The following is a 7,565-nucleotide window of genomic DNA, read 5'->3' on the forward strand; positions in this document are numbered from 1 at the left end:
AGATGATCCCAGTGACGAGAGACAACTTTGCAGCAAGTAGAACGCAATAAACGAACTTTGTAGCTCGAAAGAAAGAGGCTAGCAAACGGAAGCTAAGTAGCTAAAGGCGACTACAAGCTAGCAAGATAGCTAGTTTCCAAATCGGTGCGTTAGCTGAATACAAAGAAGGACAGGAAGATTTCGAATCTTACTTGGAAAGACTGGAACAGTGGATGATCGCAAACGAGGTGGACACTGACAAAAAGGTCAGCGTGTTTCTGTCGGTAATCGGAGCGGATGCCTACAGACTTAGCAAAGAATTTAGTCAGTCCTGAAAAACCTAGCACACAAACCTACGAGGAGCTAAGCGAGTCGCTCAGTGAGCATTACAAGTCGAAACCGCTTGTCATCGCGGAACGTTTCCGTTTTCAAAAAAAATAATCAACAAGAAGGTGAGTCTATGTCTGATTACATAGTAGCTTTGAAGCAACTTTCAACTCATTGTGAGTTTGGTGCACATCTTAATGATGCACTCCGTGACCGTTTTGTTAGTGGGTTAAAAGCTGAGGCTGTGCAGAGGAAACTTTTATCGCAACCAAGACTAACATTCAAGACTAAGACTATTAAGTAATAAACAAAGTCAAAAGGCAAAAGGCCTGATTAGACAACTTGATGACGAAATGTAGTTCTTGAATGTTATTGGTGTATGTAGACAGGAATCAGAAACACGTTGAATAGAAGGCGTTAACCTGTGTGAAATCTATAAAGACAGGTGACTGAGGAGATAACGGGGTCGGCTACATGTTCTGCGGAATAAAGTCTTTGAATGAATCAACAGCTCTGGTTAACGGTATTTTATTTCAAAGTATTATAACTTAAAATCTACGACATTAGCATTAGCAAGGAAGGCCTGAAAAATGCCTTCGTGTTTTTCAGGATTGGCTGTGCGTGGACTGGGGCAGCCGTTTCTACGACAGGTTGTTGTTGTTGTTTTTCTTTTTTGCAGGGCTCCCGTTGGGAGGACAGCGAGAGCGACTTCGAAGCGGGTATGTGACGTTTAATTACATTTTACAGTAGTAGACACAGTCAACAAATGTATCTGGGTAATGGCATGACTATTTGTCAGTTAGTAGCAATGGTAGCATTGTTAGCTTTAGCTTGAACTAGCTAGCTTGCTAGTCACCTACATGCATTTTGGACTTGTGCTGTGTTGTTTCACAACAAATATTGAGTGGTTCAGAGAGAGTCTAACTATTGTTATTGCTCATACTTATTCTTCTTTTTCTTATCATTATTATTCCAATTCTTCCGATTTTTTGGTATGCTACTCCTCCTACAGCGTTCAAGCTATTTAGACTAATCAAACTTTAAAACGTGCGGAGAGGTATTTTAAAGTCATGATATTTATTCCGATTCCGAACCCTAGCACATATTCCTGACCAATCAGCGGGTAATGCCGCCATTAGCCTTCCTTCTCCACATACCCAATAGTAATCTGCCACTGGCTCATTCTGGCTAAAATATATATCTGTAGCCCTATGGAAATTAGGCCTAACTTAAAAGTTCATTAATTAATAAATAGTATATATAGAATAAGTTCATTAATAGAATACATAGGACTAAAAAGGGTAAAACTATTACTATGTTTGGTATTGGATATTGTGCAAAATGAATAGAGTTTCATGGGTTAAGTTCATGTGTTGAATTATTTACATGATGTGAAATGTATTTTGTTTTATTCTATACTATGTTCACAATGCTGGCAATATTGTAAAAGAATTTACTTTTGATTTCTGTGAGAAAATATTCAAATATAACCTTTGTGCATTTTGTTTATTTTCATAAGCCAATGAAAAAGTGAGTTGGAGGTCAGGTGTGAGGTGGAGGAGAAGGAGACGTGAGTTGGGAGAAGGCGAAGAAAGAGAACGGATGTAATATACTGCTGGCTGTGAAATCTAATAGTGTGGAAATAGGTAGCCCACTTATTTCTTGTTTAGAACAAGGTAATGCGAGTACACAACCCGTGAACTCTACAAAGTACTACGTTCGGCGTATGACCTGTTTAGGAACACTTTCTCTGTAGAGGAGTAACCGTTCCGACGGTCAACCAACTGGATTAGCCTAGCCTAGCTCAGAAGTGAGGGAGCTAGTTTTTCCTTCGGAGGCTTATGGGCTGTGTGTTCGACCAACAAGGGAGTTCCAAACGTCGATAGCCACCGGGAGAGACAGTAGTACCAAAGAGTCCTGCCGTTGGAGAGAACTACCCAGGTTGCCGAGAGAGGAGCTTCGCGAGGCTGCCGGCTTACGGAACTGGGAGTTTGGTGTGTCGTCTAGCTCGTGGGAGTGAAGGAGCCGCCATTTTAGGTGAGCTACAACGCACGCAAGCTACACGCGCCAGGCCTGCAACGCACTGGACTTTGGTATTGTTGTCGTAGTTATCATTGCCGGCTTTAGAATAGGTTTTATTTCTTTTCATTGAGGTTTACAGTGTTTACCATTTACATTTTGATATTTGTATGTGCATGTTAAGAGTTATTGTATTTCATTTCATGTACTCTATTTTGGGGATTTAATATAAATGAAAGAGGACTGATTTGAATAAAATAACAAAAGACATGTAATTGGTGGGACTGTGTTAATGTGAACAGACAAAGTAAAAATACAATAATAGTTAGAGATAACATTTTATTTAAAGAATTCAGGTTAGCCACCCCTATTAATTGCCCAGACCAGCAAAGGGGCGCTACAAATTCCTTTTTTTTTTTTTCAGGCAAGCCACTGTGAGACGCATTTACGCATACAGCTTTTCGATGCTTCGACAGTAATGACATAATTCATGTTTACATTTCTTTAATTTTCGACGCATTGTCGTTATTCGTGAGGCATCAATGACCAACTGATAATATGGCAATGCACTGAAAAAAGCGTGTGGAAACAGTGTTAATGATAGATTCGAGAAGCACATTTCTTCAATGTTGGCCGCATGGCATTCCTGTGCAGGTGACAATGGTCATTTTTCAAAACGACAAGGATATTTAAACACATGATTATTTGTTTGCTGTGCTTTATGGCCTCAGCTACAGACCTCATCGAAATGACACTTAGATCTTAGGGTGCAGATATCACGTCTTCCCAAATGGTCTTTAGGAGATTAAGTGCTACGTGGGCGAAAGTGCAAATATAGGCCTGCCTATATAAATAGATAATAACAATTTTAAGATAAAAAGAAAATGCTGGGGACATGTAATAAATTAGTAATACGCATAGTGATAAGACAATTAGAGATAACAGGACGTAAAACCCCCATAATAAAGTGGCCATGCGTAAGTGTTGTGATATATTAACAAACATTTTAGAAAAAGGTAGACGGTAATAAGTGCTGATGTCCTACAATTCGAGAAAATCACACACTATATATACATACATATGTAAACCACACACAGAGACACAAATAAATATGAAAGTGATGAAGTATATGATGTAGTATAATAAATACAAATATATATATATATATATATATATATTATATATACAATCAACAAACACTTTATTAGCAACACCTGTACACATTCTCATGGTGGAGGTGGTGTAATGGTGTGGGGAATGTTTTTTTGGCACACTTTGGGCCTGTTAATACCAATCAATCATATTGCTTGAATGCCACAGCCTATTTGAGTATTGTTGCTGACCATGTGCATGCCTTCATGGCCACAATTTACCCATCTTCTAATGGCTACTTCCAGCATGATAATGCACCATGTCGCAAAGCAAAAGTCGTCTCAAACTGGTTTCAGAAACATAACAATGAGTTCTGTGTTCTTCAGTGGCCTTCCCAGCCACCAGATCTGAATCAAATAGAACACCTTTGGGATGTGGTAGAACGGGAGATTCACAGCTTGGAAGTGCACCTGAAAAATCTACAGCAATCGCGTGATGCAATCATGTCATCATGGACCAGAATGTCAAAGAAATGTTATAAACATCTTGTGGAATCAATGCCACAAAGAATTGAGGCTGTTTTCAGAGCAAAGGGAGGCCCTACCGAGTATAGTATAGTGTTCCTAATAACGTGCTCAGTGAGTGTGTATATACAGTGCGGGAAAATAAGTATTCAACACATCAACAAATGTTTAATTCAACATATTTCCATTGCAGCCATTCACATGAAATTTAGATCAGACATAGGTATTAACTCAGTAAAACTACTCAGCTAAAGAATTTGTAACACCAATCTATAAAAAAAGTTGTGCAATTCTCCAGGGGAAGGAGAAGGACTGGAGAGGAGGGGGAGCCCAACGGGCCTGCCGAGCCAGAGAAGAGCCACTCCAACAGCAGCACGCTGTCCGGCTGGCGGGACAACATCATCTTCATCAACGAGGTCTTCCACCAGGTACAGCTGACCCTGTATCCCTTGCTGCAGTGTTGACAGGAGGCTGCTGCTGAGGTTCCTCCACTGCTGCACTGCCTCACACATCCAGCAGGGGGCAGCAGAAGAGCAGCTCAGGGCTCTGCAGCACAGGCTGGATTTTTCCTGCACCTCCTTTGTGGACCTGTCAGCATAGGAGCAGAGGGACACAGCACAGAGCTCATCCCACTTAGACACAGTCCGTCTGGGGTAAGGACAGACACACTGATCTCTGATGAGGAGGAGGGAGGAGGATTTCTCATTGTACAATGTACGCTCCCTCCTCTGTCTCCCCTCAGCTCCAGCAAAGCCCTCCTCCTGCAGCTCCTGTACCTGGTCCCTGTGGGAGGTGAGGCGTGCTGTGTCCCTCTGCAGTGCCCTTGGTGGAGAGCTGGACCTCAGTGAGACTACAAACCAAAGTTATACATAGTTAGTGTATAGCTGGTATATGATTCCAATTCTCAGAATGAGCCGTGAATCAGGAAATTTGGTGTTTCACATAATTACCAATGTTTTTTTTTATTGTTTTTTAATGACTGCCATGGGAGTGGCTGTGGACAAAATCTGCGATGGCCCTATATCCAATTACATTTTTGAAGTCCCTCTCTATCAGAAGAGGTTTTATGCTCTCATCTTTAAACCCAGATGAACATGTATTTTAATCTGAACTGTCCTAGTCTATTAAATATAACTTGAAATGGTGACTGACTACTGCTTGAGTTTGTTTTGTGTGAATCTGTAATGACACCAACTCTCATTACAGACCATTATTGACCAATAAGACACTTTACTACATTTCTATTTCTATCTCTCCACAGGACGAAAACCATTCCTATGGGATTTCTCATAGAGTGAAATAGGGCAGATTTCTTGACAGATTTCATGTTGACAGACATCAATAGCAGACTCCAAAGTCACTAGGTCTCAACTACCCAGCTGAAGCATATTGAACAACACTTATTGGATTTGTGTTCTAATGGCCTACTCTATGTTACTACTCTAACTCTAAGCCAGAGCTAACTTCGGAGCGTGCTCTCCATTTTATTAACCAAAATGCCACTAATTGAAAACAGGTACGGTCACGTGAATCTAGGGAAATGGCACAAGAAAGACGCAATCCTAGCAACGACAATTGTCAATAGCACTAATTATTCTGCTCTGCATTTAATGTGTTGTTTTTAGCACTCAATGTTATATTTATTTTGTGTTTGCGTGTCTGTCTAATTTTTTGGCTGTCTAATTTATTTTCTGTTTGTGGCTATCTAAGGACAGTACACTAGACGTTTACTTAAGACTGATGTAATATTCAAACTGTCTCGCACTACAGGTATTCAACATGTTCTTCTCTCTGTTGTAGCTCCTGTAGGTGTTTACTGTGCCCTGACTGATATCAGGACTTTGGCAGAGGAGATGGATAAATTGGCTAATGGTACTACGTAATCACGAGAAATGTTGGGAAATTAGACTAATATATAATAATATATGCAATTTAGCTACCGCTTTTATCCAAAGCGACTTACATTGCAGTGAGTGCATACTTTTTTCAGTATGTATGGTCCCAGCAGAAATCTAACCCACAACCTAAGCGTTGTTTGCGCCATGCTCTACCAACTGAGCCACAGAGGACCAGGAATAAAGTCCCAGAGACCCAAATTGTCAACATTCTAGAGCACCAAGGGCGACTTCTTCATTTTGTAGCCAATCCAAGTATTATTGCTAGGTGAATACCACATAAAACACTTGGCACTCCAAATGGTGAGTGTACCGGAATTCTTTGGCAGTGAGTGAGTTAAACGCAGATGACGGTTCAAGATACAGCATCAGTATACAAACATGTTTTGCAGCGCTCACTCAGTCCTGTACGTCATGCATGCTCATGGTGTCAACTCAACGTATTGTATGTGTGAAATAGGACAAGCAGATCTCACTCACTAGTAAGATGAGGAAAGTGTTTCTTTTATATTTCCTGTTGTTACTTTTATATTTTTTCATGTTTTTATTATTCATTTTGGTAATTCTTGATTATTATACTTTGTTTAAAATAATCAAAGAGGGGACTGTTGGAATTGTACAATATTCTATGTGCCTCTCGACCTTTCACCTAGTGGTACCATGCCATAACCAGTACACAATGCAGAGACATGAAATCAGATGCTAGGGAATGGGGGGCCTAGGACCTGTAGCCCTCCAAGGCCAAATTCCATTGCAAGTCCATATATTCTAGTAGTAGTGTTACTATACTGGTACAGAGTACACAGTGTGTCTTTATTCTTGATGTAAAGTTGGAGGACATTACATATGAATTAGTTTAGTTGTGTTTACTTAATGTGGGGATGAAATATGTTCCTCTGACACTAGACACCAAAATCACTACTATAGAGAGTGAAATGTTTGATTCTGTCTTTGAGATTCTTATAGCCCAATTGTGTGCAATAATATCTATTTACTAAAATCTGATCTTTAAGAAAGATATTTTTCTCCCTCTTTACGCAGTTTTGGATATTGCTCTGTTAAAGAGAAACAATGTTTCTTCTGGAACTTTTTCAAGTTTAATTGTGGTATGATTTCTGAGTAGTTTCTTGACTATTAAAGTGATTCTACAAGATAATTTCTATAATCTCAGCCTACAGTTCTCAATGTAGCGCTAATGAGTTGGAAACGGGTCCCTGTTACATGCCCTCAGTGTGGTGCGTATGTGTGTGGATTCCACGTAGACCAGTGACATCGACACACTTAACAGTAATGCTGCTTCTAAAGTTGGCGATGATAAACTAGGGAGTCTGTGGCTGAATGAGATAAAACAGTGATTCAATTGATTATATTTGTACAAACTATGCATTGATAATTCAGACACAAAATAAGAGGTTAAATAATACAGAAATAGTTATTGCCATATCCCGTAGCTTCTCTTTAATGATTCATTCATAGATAGTGACAATTCAAATAATTTGAAAATATGTGGCTGCACTGTTACTAATGCTATAAATGCAACACATGCTTATAATGTGCAAACTGAATTATAAACCCATTATAAAAGGAAACCTTAGTGTTAAGTGTCACCAAAAGAAAAGAAAACACAGAGACATTAAATCAATTTGAGATACTCTATCACTCATTTATTTGCAAATATATGTAATAAGTGTCTGTAAGTAAAGACAATGAGACTCCTGTGGCCCTGCAT

Source organism: Argentina silus, assembly GCF_951799395.1.
Source record: "Argentina silus genome assembly, chromosome: 19".
NCBI classification, from domain to species: domain Eukaryota; kingdom Metazoa; phylum Chordata; class Actinopteri; order Argentiniformes; family Argentinidae; genus Argentina; species Argentina silus.